The following is a 15715-nucleotide window of genomic DNA, read 5'->3' as shown; positions in this document are numbered from 1 at the left end:
TCAGCAAGGGAGCAAACTGCAGGAAGGGATCAGGCAAACCCAGTCTGACCAGCCCTAAACCCCCTGAAAATGCCTTCCCCCTTTATAAAAAAACTTACTATCATAAAGATGACACATTACAATGCTGGCATTCCCACTGACCTCGTAACTCTGCCAGCCAAAAAATAAACGAGGTGAGGAGTGAACCCTCTCAGAATCAAAAAGCTTCCTCCACGTATAATTTTGAGATACATTGGATGTTTATATATGTGCATATGTATATTAAAAAGAAAGAGAAGCAACCAAGAAGCCAGGAAATTCCCCAGTGACTTGCAATCAATTTTATGCAGAAAGAGCTCAGATCCCATCTCAATGGGCAGCGTATATACAACCCATAACACATCTGGAAGCTTCTTCTGGAGCTGAAAACCCCAAGCCAAGAACAACCTCTGGCTTCCACATGCTTTGGGCTGTGTGACTTGCATTGTCTGAAGAAAAATGTGTCTGCCTTAGACCCGCACCCTAAATTAAACACGAGGGGAACCTCTGCTTCTCAAGGACCGCTGACCCAGCTGAGAGATGAATGGCTGTGTGGCCCAGGAACTGCTTTCTGATCTTGAGTTGAGGATGGGACTTTGGACAGGACAGCAGATGGGAGACAACACTGGTGGCAGACCACATCCATTACTCCTTCAGAATACTTTGTCCCATGAGACTGCAGGGTTGGCAGCGTACAAAGGCTGAGCGCAAGGATCCAGATGGCCACGTGGGCTCCAGATGAAGGGGAAGAGCATCCCATAAAACCAGAGGTGTAAGGAGGTGACCACGCTGGCACCAACTGCTGCTGCAGCAAAGGTGAGGTCAGGCAATGCTTTGGTCCTTCTGCCACTTTGCAATGGATCCAAGACCTCTGAGAGGAGGAGGTGGGGGATGGTGTGGACCACTGCTCATTCTTCTGATGGCTATCATGACAAGTTGGGGTAAAGACCATTATTAATTATAGCAGGTTGCTTTTTGGATAGTCTTCAGCCTGGTCTCCCTTTTCTACATAGGGGTGCAAAACCCTGCAAAGGCGCCTAAGGTATAAGCATACGGATGCTGTTAACCTCTTATAAGCTAACAGGCAAAGAGACAATCACGATGTCTCTCCTCTTCTTAACTTACTTTTGTCTCCCTCATTTCTACATGTCTTAGGTTTTTGTCAAACTCTCTGGTCAAGGCTCATTAGTTTTCCTGGTAAGAGGCCAAAGTAGAGAGCATTTCCTAAAATAAAATAAAATAAAATAAAATAAAATAAAATAAAATAAAATAAAATAAAATAAAATAAAATAAAATAAAATAAAAATCAAGACTTTTATATTAAGGGAAAGAGATGTTATTTTTTTTTTTTTTCCCCAGTTTATATCAAGTTTTAAATATGTAGAAATAAACTCAGTTATAACTAGATCAGTAAATCCACTGTACTGTTCATCAGGCTGCAAACAGTGGTTATTGTGCACTGGTGCCCATAACATACCACTGAAAATTCAGCTCTGATATGAGCTGGGCATGCCATGTGGGTATGATATTATGCAGAATAATTGTGTTAATAACCCATCCTCAAAACAAACTGAACATCTGATTTAGCCACCCTCAAGCCTACAAAGGCCAGTGTCTGGTCAACCAAACGCACAGCTTTGTTGGGCACAGTCTGACCGTTCCTACACCTTTTATTAATCTGCAACACCCCGAGCAGCACATTCCTAAAGTTTTATGGGCATTTCCTATTCAGTTAGTAGATTAAGCCCTTTTTGGTGCTGGCCATTAAGAGCCTGAAGCCCAGCTGTGGTGATACCAACTAGCAGTGAACTCCAGTGGGGCATTTTGGTGATCAGGTGGTTCCAGCACTCCTGTTGCTGCCATGAAACCCAGCTCCAGATACACCACTGAGCTTTCACTACAGTATTCTCCAGACTCTGAGTGATGCAGAATATCCAAAAAGAAGCCAGATCTGGTTATGTTGGCTCCCCGTCCATCTCTCCATCTTTGAATCTCTCATTCTTTGCAGAGAACTATTCAGCCGCTGTGGTTGGTACTGTGCCCCACCTCCTGGGTCCTGGGTTAGGGAGCTCAGCTTGGCTTTTGACACCTCTTTCATGGTTCCTTTGGGGAAAATTCAAGTTTGCATAAGCAACTCACGGGCTATTCTTAATTATTTGGAGGTCAGTGTTGTGAGGGTCCATGCTGTAAATAAGAATCCCCATTGCAGTAGCATCTTCCTGCCCCACCAAGGAGAGAAGACTTGCAGAGGACATGCAGAACACGTGTTGTCTTCAGGGGTTTTGGTCAGGATGAGCCAGAAAATCCTTTCTCCTTAGCAGGAGTAATTATGGCAGTTCTCGGAGGAGGATGTGGACGTTTTGAGGGCAGCTACTAATCTCCAGGCGTTTGTGTGAAAGGGCAGCGTGGTTCCTGGCTGGGATTTGCAAGAGCCTGGGAGCGGAAGCTGGGAAGTGTGGGTGGGTGTGATATCCCCTCGGTGTCCCCTGTGGCCCGTCCGGGCTGAAGGAAACCAGCTGTCAGAGCAAGTGCTCCCTGCTGGCCTGGTGGGCAGTGAAAAGAAATGACAGCATGCATCTGAACAGCCATCCTCCAGCCTTTTTGTGCTTCCCAGTATCAATGAATTTTTCAGGATGCTGCGGGTTTCTGCAAACTTTACTTTTATCCCTGAAGATTTGGTGGGTTTTGTATGTCAGCAACCAAAGAGTCTGTGTCAGAGAGAAGTGAAGGCAGATTTTACCAAGGGGAAGCTGCTGTGGCCTGCCTCTGAGCAGTAGGAGCACCTCAGGAGGAGATGGGGATAGAAGCTGGAAGTCCAGCCAGAGCCATAGTCCTCATATTCTTGTATCCTCTCTCTGCTTCCCCTTGACCTGGGCTTGGAGAAGTGAATTAGGAAGGTTTAGGGATGATTGCTTTGAGCTCTGTGGATCTGCCACTTGCCACATCCTCGTGCTCCCTTTTCAGTGTGTGTGACCGAGGTGTCCCTTTCCATGCTGGACCACATCTCAGGACCACATACAGAATGAAGTCCTGTGTCCACGGGCCACCAAGCAAAGGTGTGTGGAGCCCACATTTCACACAATTTTGGTATTCAGAACAAGTGTAAAATTTATTTTGTGAATTTATTTGAATTTATCCAGCCCCAGCTTCCAGCCTCTGAATCTTATCAGGCCTTTGCCTGAAATTAAGCATCCCAAACCTGAGCTGAGGAGAGGGGCACAGCCCTCGTCCGACTGGGGGAAGAGTGGATGCTGTGATCACATCCCATGGGGTCAAGGAGCTGCCCAGGGGAGCAGGAATGACTCTGGGAAGGGAGAGAAACCCCTCTCATGCTCTGTTCCCATACATTTGCCTTTCTGCCCAGTCTCCTCTTCTCCTTTTTGTTGGGTTTTGTGGGGGCTATGTTATCCTAGTTTTGCAGCAGGTCTCAAATAGGAAAACCAAGGGAAGAATTATTTACCCTACAGCCTCCTACAGCTCCATGTACATGCCGATACAATATACCCATCCCAATACACAGGGAAGAGGTCACCTAGCTCATGGCTGAGGCTCGAGTCTCAGATGAACTGTTGACAGCGAGGAAAAGGAAGCCCTGTGCCCATGTGTGATCCCGGGCATGGCACTGGAAGGTCTCCCTTGATTGTAGGCTTGGATTTAAGCCATGGTTTTGAGAGGCTGCTCAAGATGCTTCCCCAGGCAGAACACTTTTAGGCTCTGGCTCTCTGTGGGACCAGCTGGTGGGGGGCAGAGGGCTCTGCTCCCAGGGGCTCTTGCCTTGCTTCAAATCTCTGCCCAAATTCCCAATGAGTTGCAGCTGTGGCACGGAGATGATGACTGCCTTTTGGATAGATCCCCAAATAACTCTCCTATGAGAAGGGTGCCACTGATGCGAGCTGGATATAAACCAGCGCTGGTGGTGGGAAACCAGAGGTGATTTACCAGGGGAGGTGGGTCAGGAGAGGGCCTGGATGGACAAATCCTGCTGTGACAGACGTGTGTCCCACTGCCAGAGCTGGGATCCAGCCCCATCCATGCGATGTATGAGGAGGACGATCTCTCATGGGGTTGGTACAGCTGCATGCTGTGCTCGGCGAGCGGCAGGACCAGAAGATCAGCTGTAATTGTTACAGCCCACATTACACAATGGAATAAGCTGATGGTGGAGCTTGCCTCTATGTCATAGTTGGCATGCGAACCGAATGCATGCATTTCTAAGGCTTACAGGCCAGAAATGTAGCTATTATAAATCCTCTTATCTATCCCAGAAGGCCTATAAGAAAACCTTTTCTTTTTATCTTCGAAGTGCTGAAATATGTATGAAACATTCCCTGCCCCGTGCACCCATAAATACGGCTCTTGCCTATCACCACGCTTTCACTCAAGACATTATTTCATCCCCTTGGCATGTCATTAACTGTGTTGTCCCCTCCTTATCAGCCCTCTCTTGGCCGGGAGGAACAGCCACGTTGTCTTTGTCCGACTTCATTTTCTGATCCGTTTGGGTAGGGGACACGTCCCCAGCTTCTCACAATGGGGCAGAGGCAGGAGTGCATCCTGACCAGCAAGGCTGGGAAATCTGGGCTGCTGAGTCCCAGGGAGGCTTCACAATATCTGTCTGGTTTCAGATACCGAGATGTGCACCAGGAAGGATTCATTCTTCTAGATGTTAAAGCTACACCTCCAACTAAACTTATATGTGTATAAAGGAAAGCACAGAGAGGCATTTCTTGACTCACTTGCATATAACTTTTCTGTAGGATGGGCTGAGCTGGAGGAGGTTTCTGGCTACCCTGGGTACTTGTCTAGTCTCCCAGGTGAAGCCACCCATCCTTTACGTCCTTCCAACTGCCCCTCTCTGAACATTTTCCAGTCCCATTATAAATATATAACGCAAAAATGTTCCTCAGTTCCCTCACAAAAAGGAAATGTTCCCTCAGATGAAGTCTGATTAAACTTTACCAGGAGAAGGTAGTGGCCCTGTTTAGCGGTAAGCCACATTTTTCCAGATGCCTTGACATTACATCTACTTCTGATACAAAATATCACACTTTATGATGACAAGAAATGCCTCCCTTACCAAAATGCTTCTGTTTCGGTGTGCTACAGAGAAGGCTCATGGAATACAGGTCCCTTATCTCTGATCCCACTGTGTCCCAATCTGTGTCATCCAGGATATCTGGAGTCTTTCTCCCACGGTGCTTCACAGCCTGAAATTTTCACAGGCACTTCCAGCGAAAGAAAAATGGTTTTGGAGATGGCATGTAGCTTAGAGAGGAGAATATTTATAGCATAACCCCCTCATTTACAAGCTCAAACCCAAACTAAACACCCATGAGGCATATTGGCAACATTTCCAGATGAACACTGTTTATTTTTTTAATTTTCACCAAACATAAGGATTTTGCATTGAAGATCTTTCTACAGGGAAAGTACAAATTGCAGCGAGTTAATGGTGTTGTGATTGGGGTGGCCAGGCAGCTATCAGGCAGGGGATGAAAGATGGGGTGGGTGACCCAGGAGGATGTGCACGAGGTGCAAGACCTTTCTTTGCCTGAAGATTGTGTGGCTACCTGCTTGTCATTGCACTGGACACCATCAGCTTTAGGCTATTAATGTCACCGTGGCCAAGAAATGTTGCACGAGGTGAAATAACTGTGTGCTCTACAGCAGATACAGCATTGGAAAGCAAGGGAGATACTGGATAAAAGGTTTTCCCAGAGCAGACCACACTTAGTCTTCACCCAACATGTCCCAGCTGCATCAATGACTTCTCCTCTCTGTCATTGCTTTGGCCATCTCCTTCTATTCACCCCCACAATTTCCTCTCTCACATCTCTCCCCTTCTTACTCTGCCTCACTAAGCTGGGTTTCCCAAGAAAATGCAGGGCTTCATTCTCATTCACAGCCATATTTCCCCACCGAGAGGTGATAAACAAACCTCCAAGCAGGCGTGAATGCTCCTTCCTGGCCCCGAATGTAGCTCCTTTGTGCAATTTCTGTCAAAACAGTGCTGAATAACAGCAAACTGTTCCCTGACTTGTCACTCGAGAGGTTGTTGTCGTTGTCAACAGGTTCTCCGTAAGCACCTCATCCATCCTCCTGCTCCACTCGGTGGCTCGAGTGTGTGACAGGTTGACAATCCACGCTGCATTTTTCATAAGCCTCTCACGGATGTCAGAGGAGCCATTCTGAAAGTGAAGCTCGGCCCCTCTGACCCCTCTTCTCTCTTATATTTAATCTGGAAATACAACTCTGGAAGCTGAATATGATCTGCTTGCTTTATGCTCCAGCAGCTCCTGCGTGGTGTCATTGCCAGGGCAGAGGCCTCACGGCTGGATCACTCACATTCATGGCCAGCTCACCACCAAATATCCCACTGGAGGTGTATACAAGGCTTAAAGCCCAGTGTTATTTGCTTGTGGGTGGAAAACCGAGGCAGGGAGAGATGAAGTGGTTTGGCCCGGTGTCACGCAGGAAGCGTGTGAGGACGAGGGGGGGAAACCCGGCCTGCAGGCTGACCGCCGGGCCACGCTGTGGTTTCAATGCTTGAGGTCAAGTTGTCTGCGCCACGGGCTGTAATGAGGCAAAATAAAGCAAAAAATGTACTAATTTTAAATACAATAATGTGATTTCTTTACTGAAAGGGTTGTTAGGCACTGGAACGGGCTGCCCAGGGAGGTGGTGGAGTCACCATCCCTGGAAGTCTTCAAAAGACGTTTAGATGTAGAGCTTAGGGATATGGTTTAGTGGGGACTGTTAGTGTTAGGTTAGAGGTTGGACTCGATGATCTTGAGGTCTCTTCCAACCTAAAAATTCTGTGATTCTGTGATTCTGTGATTTACACCAGGGAAGGGCAGCAGGCTGCGTTGCCAAAGATGCTCTGAGTTCCTCAGAGCAACATTCATCGGCAGAGGGGCATCAGGGAGCCTGAAGCCTCCATCCAGATCTCTCAAATGCACCTCTTCTTTCCCCCTTTTAAGTCACAGAGACACTTCTGGCAGGGCAAAAGGACCTGAAATACCCAAAGAGACTTGAAAGTGAGGAGAGAGAAATCTCGATTTCTGCTAGCCTTCACCTGCACTTCACTAAGGGAATTGCAGGCCACATCGGCCTGCAGCCTTCAGGAGCTGCAAAGCTCCATCCACGCAGCACCTGCTCGGGGTCCGACATGAATTTATCTCGTGGTGGAGGGCAGGGATCACTGGCTGTGTCACCAAAGCCATCTGACAGCTTTGTCTGGCCGATGGCAGTCTCTGCTCTTCATCTTAAGCCACCTCCAGACTCGCCCCACCCAGCAGAGGCTATCAGGTTACCCCACAGCTGACATTTACCTCTTTATGGGAATTTTGGGGTTCTTCCTCTCACCTAAGCTTCAGGACATGTCAGAAGTTTAGCCATGATCAGATTTTTCTTCTGAATGTGGCAGAAAGTCACTAGCCAAGGGGCGATGTCTTAGAAGTAAAACACAATTGTTGCTTTTGCTTTGTTCCACATTTGGCATCAATGGGCTTTTCAGATGACTGGAGTTAGTATTTAATAAGGAAAAGTTGAATAACTCTAGTAAAATTTTATTTCTTTTTCCGAAACGGACAGAGAAGCTTAATGTCTTCAGCTGGAGCACAAGACAGGCAATGTGGGGTTTTTATGTCAAGATTAAGTCTTGGATTTTCATCTCCAGCCAACTTCCATTCAAATTCTGGGTGGGTTTTATGAGGTTTCACATGATTTCTGGGACTCAGACCCTCCATCTGCATTAGTGGCATCACGGAGAAGTGAAGTCTGACACGGCTTGCTTTCATGTTAGTCACGAATTACAAAACTGTTTGATAAAAGATGTTTTTGTTGTAATTCATGTTTCTGTTTGTTCAATACCATTCAAAATCTTCTGTCTCTTTTTGACAAATGGTCTAATAATTTGTTTGTTCTCTCTCTCTCTCTCTTTTTTTTTTTTTTTTTTTTTTTTTTTTCCGCTTTCTCTTGGGAAATGCAACCTAAAAGGAAGAAGAAGAGGAAGAGGAGGAGACACAGAAGGAGCTAAATATGCCAGTCCTGGAGAACGAGCCCTTACCAGGTATATGATTTGTGGAGCTCTCCTGTCTGTGGTGTAAATTTAAACCTGTCTTTTTATAAATTGAACCGAGCCAAGTTGATAATGTGCTGACATCCAGATCATGGCAAACAAAATAGAGATATATCTGTGATAACAGCACAGGGACTCATTAGGTATCTCTTATAGCCTGTCTAGGATGCTATGATTTTTTTCAGCTTGTTAACACAGTGGATCTGTGCCTGGATAACAACAGGACAGGCACTTGCAGCTCTCCTTTGACCTCATCCCTTGCAAAAAGGCTTTGACTACAGGCAGGTGCAGGATTTGTTTTCTACTGCAATCCGTGTACTGTATATGCTTGTCCTTGCAGGGGGAATGGGGAGGAACTTGTCCATCTCTGCCTTTAAAAACTTAATTCTCTATTTTCTAATGAGAAACGATGGGCCACGAAATTTCTCTATAAAATTTTGCATGTGAGTCACAGCCAGGCTGAAGGTTGTTCACTCTGGCTTGGCAGAGCTGGCTGTGAAAATCATTGGCAGCTCCCAAAATTCCTGTTAAAAAGGTATCCAGCAGTGTCGGTTCCCTGCCACACCTTGCTTCTTTTGGTGGGGAGCTCTTCCTTCTCCTACCCTGGCCTGACCAGGCTTGTTTCTGGGAGACATGCCAACAGCAGGAGGGATGAGATCCTACCTAAAGGTGATCCTAGGTAAATATGGGTCTGAACATCCATATTTCTCACATGGACACATATAATCACAGCCTTCCATAATCTATACAAGTGCTGGGCACACATTGCTGGCAGGAGAGCTCCATCTGTGAGGTTGGACCCCATTTAAACCTTCACAGCTTTCTAGAGAAGGCAGAACAAGAGGCCAGCACGTTTCATCTGTGCATGGTTCCCTTCTCCTTTCCCTCCATGGTTTGGTATGAGCTTAGCACCAAAATAAAAAGTCCTCAGCAGCACCGGCAGAGCTGCTGCAAGGCGTCCCAGGGCTGCCCATGGCTTGTCACTGCCGTGCAGTGCAAAGCTGCAAAGGGAAGGCATTCGTGCTGATGCAGCAGTGGAAAAAGAGCAGGGGAAAAAGGCTATTTCTGTCTTCCCCACTCATGTCAGAGCTGAGTCTGCCCTGTTTGGACAGAAAGGGCTCCGTGTGCAGTGTCTGTACCATGTCCTGGAGGCAGCATTGCAAGGCAGTGGTGATGAAATGAAATGTTTCTCCAATGTAATTTTTGCCTTTCATCGGTTAGAATCAGTCTCAAGGTCACTTTAATTTTTTGTGGCAGACAAATGAAAGCAAACCTCCCGGGTCTCGTGTTTGCAATCTAACAGGCAAATTAATGAGCAGGGATGCTCTGAGAAGCACACGGCTCAGGGACTGCTGTGTGGAGGGTCAGCTGGAGATCAATACCAAACTGAAGAGTTGCCCCCCTGACTGGGATTTGTCGAGATTTCACTGGAAAGAGAACCTAGGCAAGACTTAGTTAATTTTCTGGGCAGAAGGGTAGCAAATCTTTTCCATCTGAAGTCTGAAAAGATCAGAAAATACATATATATATTTTGATGCTGCTGACAGGGATGTGTCGTTCTTGTAAAATGAAAATCCGCATATTTTCCTGCCCTAAAAACAGGATGGTGCCAAAAGAAATGAAATGAAAGCGGCCACCCGCATCTGCCTGCAGGGTGGTGCAGGGCAGAACAGCCTTTCCCCACCCAGATGTTGATGTGAATTTAGGGGGAGATGTGCTGTGTGGCTGCGTACCTGCATATTGCTGTGGACCCTCTTGGTGATTCTTCTTCTTCTGTCCTCCCACCTTGCTGGAGGGCTGCTCCACCATCACTTGCGGGGTTAAATCAGGCTGCCCACAGCTCCCCAGCCTGCCCTCATTCACCCTGAGCCTCTGCTTCAAGGTTTGTGGCATGGGCATTGGTGCCAATGACTTTGGGATAAGCCCATGTGATGCAAAGAGCAAGTTTCAGCAGCCTTCTCTGCCCCACTTTGCAATTGCATCTCCTTCACCAACCCCACTGCAACCCCTCCTGGCCCCGAGAGCAGGAGCAATGCCAACCCATGCTGTCGGTGCCACGGGAAAGATAAACTCCACGGACCAGCCTCCAACCACCCATCCTGCCTCCACAAAGCCTGAGAGCAAAGCCAGAGTAGGAAACTGAGGGAGAGGGAGCAAAAACAACGTGCTGGCTTCTTGCTAAAGAAAACCCACAGGGTGGCTCCTCTCTTCTTGCCGCCGTGGTGTGGCTGTGCGCTGCACCACAAGAGAGCTGGCTGCTGTCCAGGGAAAACAGAAAGCACGTTTCAGAGCCGAAATCAGGGAGTTCACAGGTAAATCACAGTGGACGTAGCTGCAGTGGTTTAAAATATTGCGTGGTCCAACTGGCCACACCACTTGTCTGCACTGGGGTCAGAGGATGAGGATGCTGAAATTAATTTTATCACTATACATAGTGATAAAGAGGGCAGGAATGCCAGCACTGTACGGTGAACTGCTCAGTAAGACATGGGTGAGAGGTAGTTTCTGCTGCCTTTTGGGCCAGTCTGCTGCTGGCAGCACAGAAACAAACACACCGTGCCTTATAAAATAAAACCGAATGCCTGCACCATGCACGTTCCTAAGCGTTTCACAATGATTTTCCTTTAAATGCCTTCATGCTGTGCAGGATCAGGCCACAGGTATTTTTAACAAGTAATTTATATCTGCGTTGCTGTTTTCCTGGCGGCCTCGGTTCGGCGTGTCTGTCTGTCTGTCCGTCCTCAGCTCACGGCTTGCAGGACTTCTCCATTAAGCCACAACTTCCTTCTTCAGCTACCGGGGAATGAAACATTTTGCCATCTGGGACTCTTTCTGAGGTAGCAGCTTACTGAAGGAAGGCCTGAACTGGCCAAGATGTTTATATGCTTGGCAAAGAAAGAGCTGCTGTAGCAGAAGTGGAGCAGGAGGCTAACAAACGACACATGGAGCAGGGCCTAAGAGAGTATTTTGCCGAAGGAACCCACTGGTGCCAAACGGAGTTCAACCAGAGATGGATTTGGGTCCTGCAAACCAGAAAGTACTGCGTGGTTCAGATTTATCTGCCTTCTGCTTCCACCAGGCACGTGTGAGGTTTTCTTTGTGGGTGTGAGGGGATGGTGAGAGCAGTGCAGCACCCACAGCTCATGTGTTTCTGTCTGCAATGCTGTGTACAGACTGAAAGCTGGAAATCACAAGAAGTGCTGGAAATCAAGGGGGAGATGGGGCGCAGGGTACGGGGATGTGTTATTAAAAGGAAATCCCTCAACATGGCTTACCATCCAGTAACAAAAGTTGAGTACTTTTTGCTCACAGCACTGGCGTTATCACAGATATGCTTCCAAACTCTGACCCCTTTGTTTATGTTGGGATAAAAATAAGAACCCCAGAGACCCTTCTTCTACAGTGTATGCAAGCACACATCACCCACCTTGAATGCTATTTAAAACAAACCACCATGACATGTCTTGATCCAAAATCCAAATGCCATGTAACATGCCAGGGCTCAGCAAGCTGACCCTTCACATTATTTGCAGGTGAGCTATCCCCTGTCCTGCCCATCCCGAGAGCATGAGCCTTTCCAATTGCTCATTTATTAGAAAGTGAATGGGCAGGGGAAGGGGTTTCCCCGATCCTTTTGGAGCACTCCACCAACACAAGTGCTGCTGAGGAGCTGGGGACACCTCCTTTGTGGGATTCCTTCTTCATCCATAGGTGGCACGGGGAGGGTGCAGGGCACGAAGTCACTGTCCAGTGCAAGAGGGAACTGTATTGGGTATCGATTTTCAAGCATTTTCCCTTTGGCGTGGCTGACAAGCAAGCAGATGTTGGGGGATTTATCAGTATTTCTCGAAATGGCCAAGTGGAGTTGGGAATCTTGCGGGATTTCTGGTATTTCCTACTTCCAGTCAGGCTAAATGTACTCCAGGATGACCTTTATCTCGGTATCTTAACCCTACCTCTTCTAATCGTGGTGTGAAAAACAAAGCAAAGAGGTTACTGGAAATGGAAGTTAAAAAAAAAGAAAAGAAAAAGGTGCTGGTCCATCTTTTTTCCATCTCTGGAAAGGGAACATGGTCATTAAGAGGTCTGGCAGTTCAGCCTGGTTATTATTTTATTCCATATAAATCCAGAGCTCTTTCATTGTGCTCAGTGAGGCTTTCTTCACCTCCTGCTTTTTTATAGAAAGTGGTATAAATCACTTCTTTTAAAACTCCTCTTGGACCACCACAGATCCCTTAGACATCAAAAACATCTTGCTGGAGAATCTGACACTCTCGGTTAAAACACCAGTATCCACGAAACCAAGTCAGCAAAACTTCTGACCATTTAAAAACTTCTGCTTTAATCTTAAAAGCCATTTTCCAAGGCAAATTCCAGGGGAACAATCTGTTGTCAACTTGGCCTTTAGGTAGCAATGAACCTTTGGCAGACCTACTACAAATCCTCTTCTGGAAGCTCCTCCAAGGAGTCTTCCTCCAGCATTTTGTACCTCACAGATTTGTCCTCTCCAGAATTAGGTCTTCCTCTGTGCCCGGTGGGGAAATTGGACATTTTGCCCTTAAGAACTTGGTTGATCCAGTGTTTTATTTCTTCCTCTAGCAATCCCCTTTCTTTTTACACAAGATCATCAAGTCCTATATAGAGGGGAGCTGAGGTTCATACAACATTCACAGATCTCGAATTCTTCAGCCTCAGCCTTCAGTCCCTATATTTTACTGGGAGATACAGGGCTTTTATGAAGCCATTTAGGGCAGAAGGGCTGTAAAGAGACCCAGCTGAAGTATTTAAAGTTATCAGCACTTCTGGAACAGAAATATAATCCTCGTGGCTGAAGGCATGTGCTTATCTGCTCCTGAAATCACTTGTTTTGGCCTTATTGGAGACTGGATACTGAGCTAACTGGACTTCAGATCAGATCAGATCAGATTAGATCAAGTTCAGTGATTCTCATGTTCCTTGTTTTTCCATTTGCATACCGCTGCCTCTGCAGGTAAACATCCTGATGAGTCAGGTTTGTGCTTTGATCAGATCTTGCCCAGTGTCTAGTTTCAAAATGTTAGTCTTAAAGCCATGTGTGTATGCAGCAGAATATATATCTAAATACTCTACGGAGGTTGTATGAAGCACGACCTACATAGCGTTAGGTAAAGCCACTGGCATGGGCTCTGTCATGTCCCTTTGGAGACCGAGGTTTCAAAGGCAAAGCCATCACTCCTACAGCAAAACCTCAGGCCCAGCTGGGGCTTCAGGGTGCTGCTGGAAAGCAAATTGCAATTACAAGGAGCTATGTGCAGGATGTCCAAGGATTTGGTAGCTGTTCTTGCCCAAGTAAGGAGAAAAGAACATCGTTGTCTTCCAAACTTTGAGTGTTGCTTTTCCAGTTCAGTGGTGCTGTGTTTACCAGGCAGTGCTGGCGTGATTTGTGAAAGGGGAGCTGCAAACACAGCTCCAGCCATGGCCTTTGGGAGGGAGGAAGGCTGGATTTCCTGCGGGGAGGAAACGGGGCAGGTGGTGAAAACCTTGTGGAAAGATTTGTTTTGCCAGCTGTGGTGCAGTGGGATACATCCCAAACACCCCACACCTACCGCGCCTGCTGCTTGTCATGCAGCAAGAACAAACCCCAAAGCCTCCGCGGGTCTGCTCGGACTGGAAAACAGCTTCTCAGTGCCAGAAAGATTAGCGGAGTATTTCCTGCATCCACCCTGCAGAAAGTGTGGTGCTGCAGAGCAGCAGCACCCCTCTTCCCAGGGCCAAGAAGAGGTGGAGAAAAACTGTGAGAAGTTGCAAAAGGATCAGAGAGAGCAGGACCTCTGTGTGCAGGACAGCTGCCCGCAAGGGTTAGCATGGCCAGGTTAAACAGGTCTGCAAAAAATGTTCATTTTTTTTCCCCAACCTTCTGTTCAACTGTGAGAGGAGTGGGAGAAGATGGGAGTGATGCTGAGAGGTACCTGCATATCGCCAAACAGCACTGAAGGAAGAGTAAGTAAAGAAGTAGGTGAACTTAGGTGCTCAGGCAGTGAATTAATACTATTTTTTTTTTTCCCTTGACTATCTGGTGGAGAAAGGGCTCTCCTTGCTGACGTCTGGAACTGCATGAAGACTCCCAGCCTCAGGTCCTGCCTGGAGTGGGGTACATGACACGCTCTGCAACATGTGGGCAGGTTTCAGGATCAGATCAACTAAATATGCTTCCGAGGCAGCCAAGTCTTCTCCACGCTAGACTTTGCTGGTGTGTTTAAAATAGCTCCTACATTTCAGCAAAAGCCGCTTCCTGCTGTTGCTGAGGCCCCTTCCAAGCTGTCTGAAGAGGGAGAAGCCTTCTCCCTGGTGTGGCACGTGAAATAAATCCTGTGTCTATGCTGATTTCCTCAGAAATACTGCTATACATGGCAATAATGCCCTAGACCATGGGAAGGGAAGAGCCACATCTGAGGAGCATGGTCTATGGGTTAGAAGATCCCCAAATTGGGTTTCGGTGTGCCACAGACTCTCTGTGTGAACCCAGATGACCAAAAGGGTATGCAGAGGTCCTCATGCTTTTGTGCCCCCAAAGATGTCCAAGCTTGGTGTTTGCAAAGCACCAGGCCATACAGAGGAGGCAGATGGAGGTGAAGCTCAGCTTACCTGAGCCTCACCACCCAGTTCATGTCTCAGTGGCCCAGTGTTAAGATGAAAACACGCTGCTTCCAGTGCTTGAGAAGCAACGCTGCCTCTCACTGACTTCTGCTTGGGAAGCTTATGATGGAGAAAGGTGTGATGTGGTCTCTGAGTACCTCACTGTGGCCTCACTCTGCTAAAGCTCTTAATGTGCTCCTGGAGTACTGTGTCCAGTTCTGGGCTCCCTGGTAGAAAAAGACAGGGAGCTCCTGGGATGAGTCCAGCAGAGGGCCACAAAGATGATACGGGGCCTGGAGGAAAGGCTGAGACCTGGGTCTGTTCAGCCTTGAGAAGACTGAGAGGGGATCTCCTCAATGGTTACAAATACCTGAGGGGTGGGAGACAGAGGGATTTGGCCAACCTCTTTTCAGTGCTCTGTGGGGACAGGACAAAGGGCAATGGCCACAAAATGGAGCCCAGGCAGTTCGGCACCAACACACGAAAGAACTTCTTCATGGTGAGAGTGACGGAGCACTGGGACAGGCTGCCCAGGGAGGTTGTGGGGTCTCCTTCTCTGGAGATATTCAAGGCCCATCTGGACGGCTGCCTGGGCAGCCTGCTGTAGGGAACCTGCTTTGGCAGGGGGGTTGGACCTGGTGGTATCTGGAGGTCGCTTCCAACCCCTTCAATTCGGTGATTCTGTGATCTCTCGCTCCTGATTGCCTCGTGCCACAGCCACTTTTGGACATATCTGCCAGCACCACTGCCCAGAAGCGGGCATTTGCCCACGCTCTGTGTCTGCAGAAGGGCACAGCACTGCCAGGAAGGCCTCAAAGGTCTCTCTGTATTTCTAAGCATCTTCAGGGCTGCCTTTGGCTCCTTTGTGGGTGCCATCCAACATCACTTTCCTATTTTCTGCTTCAGAAAACAGAAGTCTTTCAGAACCTCTTTCCCCTTTTGTCTCCTACCTCTTGCTGATGAGGGTGGTCAGCCTTCAGGAGTGGCCCCAAAAGTCATGCT

Source organism: Anas platyrhynchos, chromosome 1 (genome assembly GCF_047663525.1).
Source record: "Anas platyrhynchos isolate ZD024472 breed Pekin duck chromosome 1, IASCAAS_PekinDuck_T2T, whole genome shotgun sequence".
Taxonomy (NCBI): domain Eukaryota; kingdom Metazoa; phylum Chordata; class Aves; order Anseriformes; family Anatidae; genus Anas; species Anas platyrhynchos.
This window is presented reverse-complemented; position numbering follows the sequence as displayed.